Below are 15,184 nucleotides of genomic sequence, written 5' to 3'. Positions count from 1 at the left end.
AACCGCCCCCTTTATGTCCAAGGGAATCAACATTTGGACATGTTTTTTCGTATGTGACCCTTGTGATTTTTTTTTTTTACCACATAAATTGTTTTCGGTCTGTTTATTTTTAAAAGAAGGCCTTTATATTTTTGGCTGTTAGGTATGACATAGACCGTGTCCAAGCCACAAAGCATGATGTGTATTGCTTCCAAGGCGAATAGAAGAGTTTTGCTTACATAAGGCTTCATGAATAAAACAAGTCATAAAACAAAGTTAAGTGGGGGTCTATTTTCGGTTACCCCCAGCACTGTTGAGAAAGATGGGCTTCCAAATCTTCGCTCTCAGTGAAGAAGGGTGAGCATGGGTTATCATTCGTCATAGAGGTGAATGAGAGCATCAGAAATAAGCTTGATGAGCAAGCTTTGGCAGTTTCCTACCCTGCTAATTATCTCTACGGGGAGTAACAGTGCATGCTCAACTTGCTCTTTAGCCAAGAACAGAGATTTGGAGTTACTCCTTCTTGGCAATTATAGGCATGATAGAGGTTGGAAATTCAGCAAACTTACTGTTACCTTACCATGTTCCTCTGGCCGATTCTTGTCCAGGCATATGGCAACCACTCACCTCCACCTACCTAGTATTGCAGTTCGGATAGTCTCCTGCAGCCTTCAGCTATTGGCTACGACGTTTTCCAAGACAACATGGGTGACTTAATGATGACCACAGGCAACTTATTTTCCAGTCCCCCAGACCTTTCCCATTCTTTGCTTTACTTCACTGTATCTAGCCTTATCTTTCTATGTCATTCTGGTTCTTAATTCGACTCCTTCTGCCTCGAACCTCACATTGCTCACCCCTTAGTTTGCACCCAGCACACTTTTGCCTGCACTTCTATTTCTGATCTCAGGTCATCTTCTAGTTACATCTCTGAATTCCCTCTGTTACTTCAGCTCAGTTTCGATTATCTACACCCGGCCTATAACCACTGGGCTGGGGGATACATGTGTTCCGCGAACTCATTCTGTGTAGTCCCCAACCATTTGGGCACAAAAATTCCCTTTTTGAGTGTGGGTAAGTACTAATGGTACACTGTATAGCTATCTCTATTTCCTCCATATATTAGGAGAATGAGGTCCTTTGACCCCGATTTGGCACTCAAGAAAGGAGTTTAAGAGTTAGAGGTGGCCATCTCTGCATGTGGCTCTCTCCATTGTAGTTCATGAGAGTAGTGAAATGCTAGGCTGTTACCACAACACCCATCGTCTACAATGGAGGGAGCCACCTGCATACTCGCATGCATTGACTCTCTAGAGTTTTGATTGGGGGCAAAGAGTGGTTCAATATGAAAATGTGGCCCTTGGATGAAAAAAAGTTTGTGCATCCCCCAATTTTCATATTATTGACTATGAATGTGAATATGACTCTGAACCTTCTACTATTGGCTGCACTAACTATATGATTCCCATTGTTGTTCTTTTTTACAAACACTACCAAGTGTGAATAGGCTATAATTGAATATATATCCTAATAAATCTGTTGCATCAAGTGTTCCTGTTCCTACAAATCACGAGTGGCTAATATCATGAAGAAGCAGGAAGCTGCTGCATGTATTTTTAAAGATAATTGTTAGATAAAAAAAGATAAAGTTATGGGTTACTGGTCAGAAAGTTACGTTATGACCAGCTAAGCGAGGTTCTCTGGGAGATTGAAAACTGTTGAATTGTGGTAAAGTATAATAATAGCTAAAAATTGCATTTTCTCTACTTATCGGTGCTGTTTTGCCACCAATGTTCTTAGGTGGGGCTGCAGTGTGATTGACAGGTCTGTACAGATCAGGAAGTCTCCCAGCACAGACAATAGGAGGCATGGCCAACCGTAGCTACGTATGACCCCTGTCGCTGCACAGGGTGCTAGCCACCAGCTTGCAGAGGGGGCACCAGACGAATGTCAGCTTGGGGCAATCGCTCCTCTTAGATGCTCCTGGCCAGATGATCTACTTTCCCCATGAAGAATCTTGTGGAGCTATATGAATAATCCTACTCCTGGCTTTGTCTCCTCTCCTCTGATTCTCCGAGACGCCACTGTCAGCCCACGACACCCCAGCAACTCCATCGCTTAGCTCTGATGCTGTATTTATTAGTAACATTGGTTCTGGTTTTGTATCTATATACTGAGGTTGGTTAATGATGTATTTGTTATAAGCTTGGTTCTGGTGCTATATTTATGTTCTGAGCTTGGTTCTGGTGCTATGTTTATATTGCAAGCTTGGTTCTGATATTGTATCTGTGTACCGTGGTTGGTACTGGTGCTGTATTTATCTTATGAGTTTGGTTGTAGTGCTGGATTTATGCTATGAGCTTGGTTCCAGTGCTGTATTTATGTTATGAGCTTGGTTCTCTGTTGTATCTATGTACTGAGCTTGGTTAATGCCATATTTAAGCGCTGCGGAATAAATTAGCGCTATACAAATAAAGATTATTATTCTATTATTATATTTATAAGCTTGGTTTTAGTGCTGTATTTATGTTACAAGCTTGACTCTGGTACTGTATCTGTAAACTGTGTCTGATTTCTAGTGCTGTATTTATATTCTGAGTTTAGTTCTGCTATTGCATCTATGTATTGAGCTTGGATCTGGTGCTGTATTTATGCTGCAAGCTTGGTTCTGATATTGTGTATATGTACTGTGGTTGGTTCTGGTGCTGTATTTATGCTATGAGCTTGGTTCTTGTATTGCATCTATGTACTAAGTTTGGTTGTGGTGCTTTAGTTATGTAATGAACTGGGTTCTGGTGCTATATTTAAGAGATAGGTTGTGGTACAGTATTTATTTACCGAGCTGTTTTGGTGTGGTGTGGTGTGGTGTTTAGGAGCCTTGTGTGGCACGGAGTGTTAAGGCAGCAGAAATGCAGCCCTAAACTCATGCTCACCTGAAGGTTGCAGGTTCAATCCCCATGTGGGTCAGGTAGCTCACTCAAGGTTGACTCATCCTTCCGAGGGGGGTAAAAGATGACTGGGGAAGGCAATGGCAAAACAGTCAGCCAAGAAAACATCATGATGTGACATCACTCAGGAGTCAGTCATGACTCAGTGCTTGCACCAGGGAACCTTACCTTGCCTTTTTGGTGTGGGTATGCTGCCATCCTGGTGCTTTCTGCACGCAGAATACAAGCAGACTGGCTATCAGTGCAATATATATATAGCTTTTCCTTATGATAGAGTGTGCAAAGAAAGCTACAGCTGCCACCACTGTCAATAGACATGAATTACTATGAACATCCCATCAGTACTCGGTGTTGTAAACATATTGCACAATAAGTGTCCCCTTCAAGATGGGCCTGTATCTTGAGACTGCTGATTGCACACATGAAAACCACAGACAGGTGTTCTCCACCAGAAAGTGACATCTTCCGAGAGCCATAAAGAATCACAGGCATTTGCCTCGATCTGTCATCGCTGATGTTTTCATCACAGATTCAAGGACTTTTAGCATTTGCTGAGCTGCGGCCTTCAGCTGAATTTCAATGAAAATAGCTGATTTTGGTCCTGAACTTTGAAACCTGAACTTATGTACTAGGGGGATTAAAGGCTGTTTGTATAACCTTGTGTCTGTACTGTCGCTGCACATCCATGTACTAAGCAGACTGCAAATTGGATTTTAGCAGTTCAACTTGTACATTTTATTTTTATACTTTCTTGGAAATGGCTCACTTAGAAGTTTAAGACCATGTGGAGATATAATGGAACAATCTGTAGTGGAAAGGGCGAAATGTACAGCGAAAGTCCGCAACAAATCCGAATGCTCGGACTTATATATGATCGGTAGTACTAAAGAAAGCGACACCAGAGATTCTGCTCAATGTAGGTGGCATAGATGTGACTAATTCAATATTGTACCAACCAAATTACTGGGAAGACAGAAAATACACGGAACAGTCACTTTATTAGAGACACCGGACTTTTCACAATTAGGGTTTACCTGTATTGAAATTAGACCGTTGACCCCGGAGTGCAGCGTAGTATCAAGGAAAAAGTCTTCTGTGGATCAGTTTCAGTATGAATCCACATTAGAATGGAAAAATTGAGTAAGCAGAGCAGTTTCCAACAAGGCCTGGTCATCGGAACTAGACTAGTCGGGAAGAGGACTTCACTGCCAACCGTGAGGAGCTTTCTTGTGCAACTGTGTGGAGAGTATACTGAGAATGGTGTGATTGAGGAAAAACATCCAGCCAAAGGGGATCATGTGGACGCAAACATCTTGTTGACCAAAGGGCTCAGAGGAGGATTCAAGAATCGTTTGACAAACAGGCGGTGCACAGTCATAGGAAATTGCAGCCAAATACACTATGTTGACAAAAGTATTTAGACGCATACAGAAGGTGATGAAATTCAATTTTATTCACATTTTTTAGTACAGGCCGCCATTGGCCTTAATGACTGTGATAATCCTCCTAGGCATGCTTTCCACCAAATTCTTATAGATGTATGGAGGTATTTGATACCATTCCTCTAGGAAAGCTTCAGATAGTGATGTAGGGGATGAGGGGCGTATTGAGCGAGATCGGATATGGCGGTCTAGTTCGTCCCAAAGTTGTTCGATGGGATTGAGATCTGGACTTTGTAATGGCCAATGAAATTTGCATACATTCTTCTCATCAAACCGAGCCTCAACACCACATGCTGTATGACATAGTATTTAGTCATGTTAGTAGAGACACAGAGCTGTACCAAAGTACTGCCACAGGGTAGGTGATGCCACATTGTCCAGAATGTCTTTGTAACCATTGGCATTGAAGGTGGACTTCGCTATAATCAATGGCTCTGGTCCTTCCGAGTAGAAACACCCCCACACCATAACAGAACCACCTCCAAACTTCAATGTTGGGACGATGCAGTTGTGTAAAAACTGCTTTCCAAGCAACTGCCACACCCAAGTGCGGCCATTCAATTGGAAAATGGTGTATTGAGATTCAGCCGTCTGCAATACTTGCTTCAACTCATTTACAGTCCAAGAATGACTCTCCAAGCACCATCGCAATCGCCTCTGTGCATGCACTGCTGTGATGGTGAGCTTGTGTGCAGCCGCTAGTCCATGGTAGCCCTTTGTTTGAAGTTCCTTATGCATGGTTCTGGCGCTAATGGATGTTCCAATGGCCTGCAAGACCTCCTGAGCGAGTGTTTCATTAGACAATGTGCGTGATGCCTTAACAGATCGTGCAAGGTTTAGTTGTCCACGTTCTGTCAGTTTACAAGGTTTCCCCGAATGTGGCTTCACTGCAAACACACCGGATGTTTTCAATTTCCGAATAACATTGTCAATGGTGGACTTTAAAAGGCCCGAACGTTCTGCGATGTCCCATACTGATTGGTTGCTCAGGTGACATCCCACCATCATACCCCATTGGAAGTTTGTCAAATCTACAGCTCATGGCATTCTGATGGTTTCTGTACTGGGATATGCCTGTGGGATACGCTCCTTTATATGTTCACACATCCGACTTATATATCCCCTTCACCTGACAGCACAGGATTGGAGGGGCTCCTAAAACGTTTGTCAACATAGTGTACAATGATGGTGCTTCAGCTAACATGTCTGAATGCAAAACTGGGCTATAACAGCAGATGACCATTTCCTCCACCATTATTGTCCAAGAAAACCAGAAAGACTAGAATCAAGTGGGAAGAAGAGCACAACAATTGTATCACTGAGCAGTGGAAATACATCTCCTAGTCAGAGGAATCCAGATTTTTGTTGCACCATGTTGATGGGTCAGAATTTGGCACAAGCAGCATGAATCTATGAACCCTTCCTGTTAGCAGTTCAGAACACGTCAGCACCTCCATCTAATTTGTGGCAACTGCAAGAAGCTTCCTGTTCTCTTAGGACAATATTCCTGCACAACAATTTTAGCGCCTAGTGAAATCTATGCCATGACAAATTGCTGCGGGGGTCTGTTTGCATTTTCGCTCCGCTCACCTGGTATTTTGTGCCCGATCTGCGATGGAACTTCCGACCAGAGGTTCCAGCGCAAATGTGAAACCACCCTTATTCATATGTTTTAGGCACTTTTTATGTACTTCGTATTTGTTCACCAAAGATCTTAGCTACAAGACAGCGTGTCGAAAAAGTCAAAAAGAAACCATCTGCCGGGAATGACTGATATTACGCATCCTAACACTGCATTGTATAGAATGAATGTTTGACCAGGCCTGGATCATTAAGCCTTTAGTAAACAGGTTTTAGTCTTCAGAATCTGCAGTAAATAGGCTCTCAGAAGTTCATCTGATACAGGATCATGCAATCTCCAAATCTTGTATCTTCAGACGCTGTCAGTCCATTAGATGGAAGACAAAAGGCCCCCCTGTCCGCTACATAAACACCATTTAATGATGCATTAAGCAAAACATTTCACATGACAGCAGAATGTTTACATGATCCTGACACCGGCCATTTATAACACAGCAATTCTCCTGTTTATTCACTTAAAACAATGACATGGCTGGTGGCCATTTTTCCTTCTGTCTTGCTATTGGCTATGCAAATACAATACAACACAAAATAGGATCAGAGAAGATATGAAAAACAAGCACAGGTACATGTTACATACTGTATAGTGTCAATGGCCGGTCTTAGCTAAGAGCGCCCCGTGTGGTCACACAGGGTACTGGCAACCAGCTTGTAGGGAAAGGGGCACCAGGCAGATGTCAGCTGAAGGTAATCAACCTCCTTAGGTCCGCCAGGGCAGATGATCTTCTTTCTCTGTGTGGTAGCGTCATATGCTGTTACATGAATCATCCTCCTCCTGGCTCAGTCTCCTCCCCTTTGATGATCCGCTGCCAGGCCATTGATGCTCCTACAATACAATCACTTAGCTCTGCAACTGTACTCAGGTTTGAGGGTTTGATTCTGGGGCTGTGTTTATATTATGAGCTTGGTTCTGGTGTTTTAACTGTGTACTGAGATTGGTTGGTGTTGCATTCCTGTTATGTGCTTTGTTCTGGTGCTGTACTTATGGTAGGAGTTTGGATCTGTGCTGTATTTATATACTGGGCTGTACTGGTGCTGTATTTATGTACTACAGTTGATGCTGGGGCTCAATATTTACATATTGAGCTTTATTCTGGTGCTGTATTTATGTCTTGGGCTTGGTTGCTGCTGTACTTATGTTATGAGCTTGGTTCTGGTACTGTATGTATGTTTTGAGCTTGGTTCTGATACAGTGGTCATTCACAGAGCTGTTCTAGTGTGGATATGCTGCTGTCTTGCTGCTAACTACACAAGCAGAATACAGGCAGACAGCCTATCAATATATATAGGTTTTTTTATATGAAGTGGCGATCACCAACCAAATTCCGCACAGGGTGAACTAAGGCCAGCACTGATAGTGTACCCCCTCCCCCCAGTACCCCGATAGGACACTCTATTTAAGTGACAGCCATAGTGCCCACATAATGGACAATCACCTTGAGTCCAACTCTGGAGATAATTTTGCAGCAGATGATCAGCTAAAATAGCTGAAATCGCCACTTCTATGTGTTCGCCCAGTGATTACTGATATAACAGGTCTGTTTTGCAGGTACTGACTTAAGGCCCATTTAAACGCAATGATTATCACTCAGATTTCATCAAAACGATGGCATATGAGCGATAATTGTTCACTGCCATCGTTCACTCTTCGGCTGAACGATGATTTTAAGGTGAGCTTAGACAGATAACAGGGACCGCACGCTGTGTTCTGCATGAGGTCGGCGACTACATTGTGTTCAGCCGACAGCCCGTGCAAAAACAACAGAGCTGTGTGCAGAGCTCAGACCACATGCTGTGCTCTGCAAACAGCTCCAGTAGGTCATTTTACACGCAAATGAAGGTGATAAAGTGTTAATAGACATTAGTGTCCATTAACACTTTATGCAAAACGATCACAAAAACTGACAACCTTTCAATTGTTTGAACGATTATCTTTGCGTGAAAATGGGCCTAGATCCTCTTTACTGATAACGGGTCCACCAAGTTTACAGGCTTCAGGTGCAACAAAAATCTGATATAACAGCATGTGATCCCACTATGAACAGCGCCACCCTTTCCATTGTGTGGACAGTTTTAAGTGCAACGATCAGCATAAAAAAAACCAACAACAATATCCTTCTATAATTACTTACTTACATTCGAGAGTCTACAATATATTACTATTCAGAAGACAAAAACCCAGTGTGTGTGTGTGCGACTGTGCTTTCCACTGTGGGCTGTACAATGAGTGGGATCAATGCATGAACAGAGATATGTAACCTATACCTGCTGTAAGAAACACAAAGCCAATTCACTGGAACATTTTACAGTAATTAAGAAATGTGTGAGCGGGAAATATATGCGTAGGTATAATTATAAAGATGTATGAGCACTAGGAAGTGCATGACAGTAAATATAAAATTATGCAACAATGGAGATCATCAGTCGCTGGTAGTTCTATTGAAACACAGCAAACACTACCTGCATAGACTGTACAGTAACTACAGTACAAGCAGCAGAGCTAGAAAGCAGCCAATACTGAAGAAAAGTTATAGCAGCTAAGCATTTCCCATGGGGCAAATGTAGTATTACACGCCTACCATTCGGACTAATGGCTGACCATGTAGTACATGAGAGGGACGGGTCGGACCAGGGGCATAACTATAGGGGATGCTGTTGCACCCGGGCCAATGAGCCTTAGGGGACTCATAAGGCCTCTCTTCTCCATATAGGGAGCCCAATACTATGAATAAAACATTATAGTTGGGGACCCTGTTACAGATTTTGCATTAGGGCTTAAGTTACGCCTCTGCCGGGTCCAGAGTGCTTTTTCTGCCATCAATCTACTGTTTAGAACACGAGGTAATGCCATTCCGATGTCATGTTAACTGACGATGACAGCCACTCAAAAAAAGTGGTGGACATTATTCATTGCATGTGCGTGTAAAGTCATTTTGTTGCATCAGGATTGGCTGCAATGGCCACGGCCCACCTTGCTTATCTGCTGCTAGGGCCACGGTTGGGTATCGCTGTCATTCACACACTGCTCTGTGTACTCCTCTCCTGGCCCTCTGGTGTCTGGCTCCCACCCTCTCTTTTAAAAGACCAGTGCGTGTTCCTTAAACCTGTCTCCCTCCAATCTTGGCACAGCATCTGCTATATTAGGCATCCACACCCTAAGGTGGATGCCTAAGCAATCGGTCTCATTAGCCACTGTGACGAAGACCCTGTTAGTTATGTTCTTGTTCTGACTCCTGCCTGACTTCTGACAACTCTGATATCTGTGCTCCCTGACTTTGACTCTGTTTACTGGACTTTATTATTGCCTGCCCTGACCGGCTGCTTGGACCTCATTATTGCACCTGTGTCACCAGCCCCAACTTCTGCTATGTTTCTGAATAAGCTCTTGTTCGCACTTCGTCTTGTGTGCGGTGTCAGCAGACACACTAATGGGACTATCTATGCATGTAACGGCTTAGGGACTCCACAGCAGAAATTATATTTTTGGAGAGGTGAACACCAGGGTTCCTCAAGTGCTACCAACTCAGGTAGTCCAAAGTGAAACGGGTGTGTGGCAAGGCGGATCCACATGATGCTGATCTTCGACTTCCTGAACCGAATGGAAGGGGAAAATGTATTTTTAAAAACTGTAAGTATATTTGAAATATTATTATTTTACTACGCAGTGAAAAGTAAAGTGGTTTTTCACAAATCACTGAAATCTTGAAAAATTCTGTACCAATAACAACATAACAAAATAACATGTAGGAAATGTAGTGGCCAGAAAGCTGACCTGAAAGTTGCCATGCTCATTCTTGCATTTATCTTCAGTATCAATCAGAATCATGGAATGGTAGAGTTGGAAGGGACCTCCAGGGTCATCGGGTCCAGCTCCCTGCTCAGTGAAGGATTCACTAAATCATCCCAGACAGATATTTGTCCAGCCTTTGTTTGAACACTTCCATTGAAGGAGAACTCCCGTGGCAACCTGTTCCACTCATTGATCACCCTCACTGTCTAATATCTAATCTGTGTCTCCTCCCTTTCAGTTTCATCCCATTTCTTTTGGTCTTTCCTTGTGCAAATGAGAATAGGGCTGATCTCTCTGCCCAAACCCAAGAGCAGATGATCTTCACTCAGCTACAGATTTTTTTCAAACCTGACATAGGCCAAAGAGTTTAAAACCATCTATATTGATAATCTTTATTTTCTATGTACATTTATTCTGCTTCCAACATCATTACCCCGGTAGGGAAGCTGAGACGTTTACCGCATAGCTCTCCTATTGAATTTAAGAATAAATCTGTAAGATGTTAAACATCTAAGCTCCCCGAAAAACACCATCTCTAGATAATGGAACCCAAGTATGTTTTTAGTTTGGGAAATTTAACCCTTACAGTAAGCTGACATCACATATCGGTAGTGGCGGTTTTAGTAGATGCTAAGCAATTATTTTTGGTGAAGTATTCTGAAACTGTATTATCTAGATTGCCCATGTATGACATCATTTAGTCACTTAGTAAGATAGGTTTCAGTCATGAAGAGATGACTTGTGTCACTTTCAGAATGCACCAAGTGTCACTTTTTGACAGCGTCTGAGACATCAACAAATGTTGAGTTGCCACAATAATAATGATCTTTTTGAGATTTTCCAAAGCAGTCCTTTCCTCTACCCTCTAAAGGTACCCAAACATGTGACAGTATGGAAAAAATATGTCTTGTATTGAAGTGTTCATTCATTTCATACAATGGTAGACTCATAACTCCCACTCAAGCTCTAGCTGCTCGAATATCACACCGCTGGGTGCATATATGGCTCAAGTGGATATGTAATGAGAGCAGCCAGAGCCCATCTATTTCTGCAGGGGTGAATGTATTTGTTCTTATAGAGGTTGTCTGCTTTGTGATTGGCTAGTGCTGATCACATGAGCAACACTGGCTAAACAGAGAGCAAGTATAGTGCATTGATAGTCTAACATTACAAGTGCACTGTGGGGATTAGTTAGTCTGAAGATTGCAATGGCCATATTGGATGGCTGATAAAGGGACCCAAAGCGGCATAACAGATGGGCAGCAGAGAAGAACAACTGCAAGTAATGTACAATCTGACCACTCCGATCCTGAAACAGAATTTTGTCCTTAAAACAAGAGGGTATCTTTAATAGGGCTACAAAGTGAATTGGGAGCGCAACAGCAAGTTTCACAAATAAAAACATGTGTGTGACTTTTAATGTCGTATGACTATTTTAGATTTTCAATCAAAAAACATAAGCCAAATCACAAATAGTTCACAAGTAGAGATGAGCGAGTATACCCGTTTCGAGTAATTACTCGATCAAGCACCGCGATTTTCGAGTACTTCCGTACTCGGATGAAAAGATTCGGGGGGCGCCGGGGGGCGGGGGGAGGCGTGGCGGAGCGGGGGGTAGCAGCGGGGAACAGGGGGGAGCCCTCTCTCTTTCCCTCTCCCCCCCACTCCCCGCTGCAACCCTCCACTCACCCACGGCGCCCCCCGAATCTTTTCACCCGAGTACGGAAGTACTCGAAAATCACGGCGCTCGGGCAAAAAAGGGGCGTGGCCAAGTAGGTTTGCTTATCTCTATTCACAAGTAAACCAAACTCTAAATGTATTGATTTTGTCTTTCACCGTTTAGTGGAGATACTTCTATCCTATATAACAGACTCAACAGATATTCTTCAAAAGTTGGGTGGGATTCAGTTGGAGTCTGACATGTTATTAATATACATTCATTCAATACACTGATGAGGAAGTTTATTTCTTTCTGTCTGCATCGGTTGTGGACTCTGATTGAGTTCATCCTGATTTTATAGAATTTGTTTCTTTCACATAATTTTTTTGCTTTTCAAGCAGTTTTTATAACTACAGCTCCAGGGGACAATAATGGGCACGCCGTGTGCCCCCTCATATGCTAATTTATTCCTGGGGCTGTGGGAAAGGGAGCTGGTTCCACATATTGAGACGGTCCAGTTGTGGTGGTGTTTTGTAGATGACACTATTTTTATTTGGCAGGGCTGTTATCAAAAATTAGATTCATCTATCAGCCACCACATGGCTTAAGTCTGACAATTGTCTATGAGCATAGCATCCCACACTCTCCACCTCGCCATACAGTGCACATCTCCAGCCCTTTACCTTCTGTATCACCCCATTACTTGTAGTATGTAAGCTCGTTGGAGCAGGACCCTCACCCCTATTCTTTCCATCAACTGACTACTAAGTAACTGTGGTTTTTGTATTTTTGTACTTTTGTCATTCTGTATCCACCCGTTTTTGTAAGCGCTGCGGAATATGTTGGCGCTATACAAATAAAGAGGATTATTATCTATGTACTCTCTGAATTGCAATAATTGTAATATTCGATTGACCTGTAGGTCAAATCATTCTAACATTGACTTTTTGGACATTCGATTTCAGGTGGCCTTCCTGGGAATTTGTTCATTCTGATGTATATAGAAAGGAGTCAGCAGTAAATGCGTTATTACATGCAAATTCGCCCCATCCACGAAAATTAGTAACTAGTATTTCAACGGGTCATTTTTTAGGGTAAAAGAGCTCGAATGGTGAAACAGGTGAGAATCAAGCTAAGGGATTTGAGTGGGCAATTCAGGGAGAGAGAGGATGTGATAAGGACTCTATTTATCATGGTTACCAGCGGGCTAGGAATACGAGAAGTGAGGATAAGTTAGTTCTCAAGAAAACAATAAAATTGGCAGAACTGAACAACTTTTCCCTAATTCGAAGGGGGCCTTATGCCTGTATTTAGACTATTTTTGTGCAAATGACCCCTTTGACTTATAATGGCGGTTGTCGATGATTTAACAGCTGTATGATGTATCAAAAGTGATGGAAACCCCAACAGAACCCCAATAGAAGTTCATCAATGTGACTAGCAGGTCATAAAGGTAAAAATATTATTATGGAACAACCCTTTTAACCTCCTACAATATATTTCACTATATACTGTATATATGTGTGTGTGTGTTTTTTTGGATAGCTTCTTTAGTCTGATGAAGAGGCCTAAATAGCCTCGAGAGCTTGCTGGAACATCATTTATTTTTGTTAGCCATTAAAAGGTATCATATTTACAAGATTATTTTTCTTATTCTGCTTTCAAATCTGCGGCCGGGATTTCTGTCTTCCTGCTCTATTATGGGAGCAGTAAAGGGGAATCCGAATGGATCCCATTGACTATAATTGGGCGCAGAGTTCTAAGGCAGCAGAAATGCAGTCCTAAGCTCTTGCTCACGACCTGAAGGTTGCAGGTTTAATCCCTGACTGGTTCAGGTAGCCGGCTCAAGGTTGACTCAGCCTCCCATCCTTCCGAGGTCAGTAAAATGAGTTCCCAGCTTGGTGGAAGGGAAGAAGAGGGTTGGGGAAATAAATAAATTTCCTTAGAGCGCTGCAGAATAAGTTGGCCCTATACAAATTACAAGATTTATTTTTTTTAGAATGGTGTAGGTTCATTCTCCGATCAGCTGACCAGCATTTAGGGCTCAGTCAGACGAGCGGATATACGTGCGTTTTTCCGCATGTGCAGACAAAAATCCGCATGACCACGTCCATTGCCACCTATATGTTCTTTCTTTGACAGGTGCAGATTTTCGCGGAGATACACATGGATCGCCGCTAATACGCGCAGATCACCGCTCGTCTGATTGAGCCCTTGACCGGAAGAAAAAGCGCTTTTCCTTCTGATATTTTGTGTCTGATCTGCAATGGAAATTCCGAACGCAGATGTGAAACCATATACTAAGAGCAATTACATTCTTGAGTTCAGCAAAGCAAGTCCAGGCCATGGGAATGTAGCTGTGCAGTTTGGCCAATGTGACTCAAATGTTGCAAAGTGATGCAAATGGGGGTATTTTGCATACGATTTCCCTTCCTTTTATCTGGGGTAATGTAACTGTTTTACAACCACTGGTTTTTACAAGGTTGTATTCATTAGGATCAACTGGTGAGAAAGGTTTTTTCAATCTGTGCAAATGAAACAAACAAGCTCTGTGTAATGTGCGGCTCTGTCACCTTCCTGTAATATTAATAGAAAGTCAAGACAATGACTCCCCGGCTCAATGTGTCTGGCTCTGGATATACAGGTTCCCATAACAGGACAAGCAACAACAATGTCACTCAACACAGCGAGGTGTCACCTTACTGATCTGAAGTCAGTGTCACTGATAGGGCACAATGCATCTACTAATCTGCTTCTTCTTCCATGCACTCATGTTAAAGTGAATGTTCCCTCCTGATAGGTTTACATTGATACCTTAGGAAATTGGATCTATAACTATTTTCCTATACAGTTTTCTTATTGGAGTCGCTCCAATTTATATACTAAGGGATAACCGTGTATACAATTTCCTAATAAATGTGTGTAAATCACTATTTAACAACACTTTTGCAATGCTTCATTATTACAATCTTAACAAAAAGTTGTGCAACTTTGCATATACATTGCATTACTTATTTTGTACTGATTGTCGGTTACATGATGTTCTCTTCAAGTCAGGAGGCGCAATAATTAGCATAGAGCATAGGTGGCAAATAAGGTTTGACACTAACAAATGTAAGGTTCTGCAAATGGGCAGGGAAATATAGGTCACCATTATATGCTAAGTGGGAAATCACTGGAGAAACCAGTGTCAGGCAGCTGCTGTCAAGGCCAATAGGATCATAGGGTTCATCAGAAGATGTCTAAGGCAGATGATGAGAACATTGTTCTTCCTCTTTACAAGTCACTGGTCAGACCACACATGGAATATTGTGGACAGTTTGGGGCATCGGTACTCAAGAAGGACATATCAGAGCTTGAGCGGGTACAAAGGCGGGCAACTAAAGTAATAAATGGAATGGGTGGACTACAATACCCAGAGAGGTTCGCAAAATTGGGGTTATTTAGTTTAGGAAAAAAGATGGCTGACCAACTCGACCGACGTCAGGTTAACACATTCTTTGACACTTAGTTGAAATGATATCATTCAAAATATTATAATACCCCTGTACCAGGATTGGAAGGGGTCTTGTGGTGGGATTTATTTTATAAGCCCTTCCCTATTTTTCCACTGTCTATAGTGGTTATTCGCCCCATAAATTATTATTAAAATTTATATTTTAAATAGTCTAGTCAGTGAAAGGGCATAAATATATTAGGGGACAATACAGAGATCTCTCCCACC

The 15,184-nt window shown here is 42.4% G+C and overlaps 1 long non-coding RNA gene across 1 annotated transcript in view; it reads right to left on the bottom strand.

Annotated features, from left to right (window-relative positions):
- LOC136619736 (uncharacterized) overlaps positions 1-3,216 on the bottom strand; it is a 95,169-nt gene extending 91,953 nt beyond the window's left edge. The window contains exons 1-2 of the long non-coding RNA XR_010791016.1: positions 3,096-3,216; positions 2,913-2,995 (exon numbers count right to left, since the gene is read on the bottom strand). This is a non-coding gene — a long non-coding RNA (uncharacterized lncRNA). The remainder of the gene's footprint in view (positions 1-2,912; positions 2,996-3,095) is intronic.
- Positions 3,217-15,184: the final 11,968 nt, after the last annotated feature.

The sequence above is a fragment of the Eleutherodactylus coqui genome, chromosome 3 (assembly GCF_035609145.1).
Source record: "Eleutherodactylus coqui strain aEleCoq1 chromosome 3, aEleCoq1.hap1, whole genome shotgun sequence".
NCBI classification, from domain to species: Eukaryota; Metazoa; Chordata; class Amphibia; order Anura; family Eleutherodactylidae; genus Eleutherodactylus; species Eleutherodactylus coqui.
This window is presented reverse-complemented; position numbering and strand designations above follow the sequence as displayed.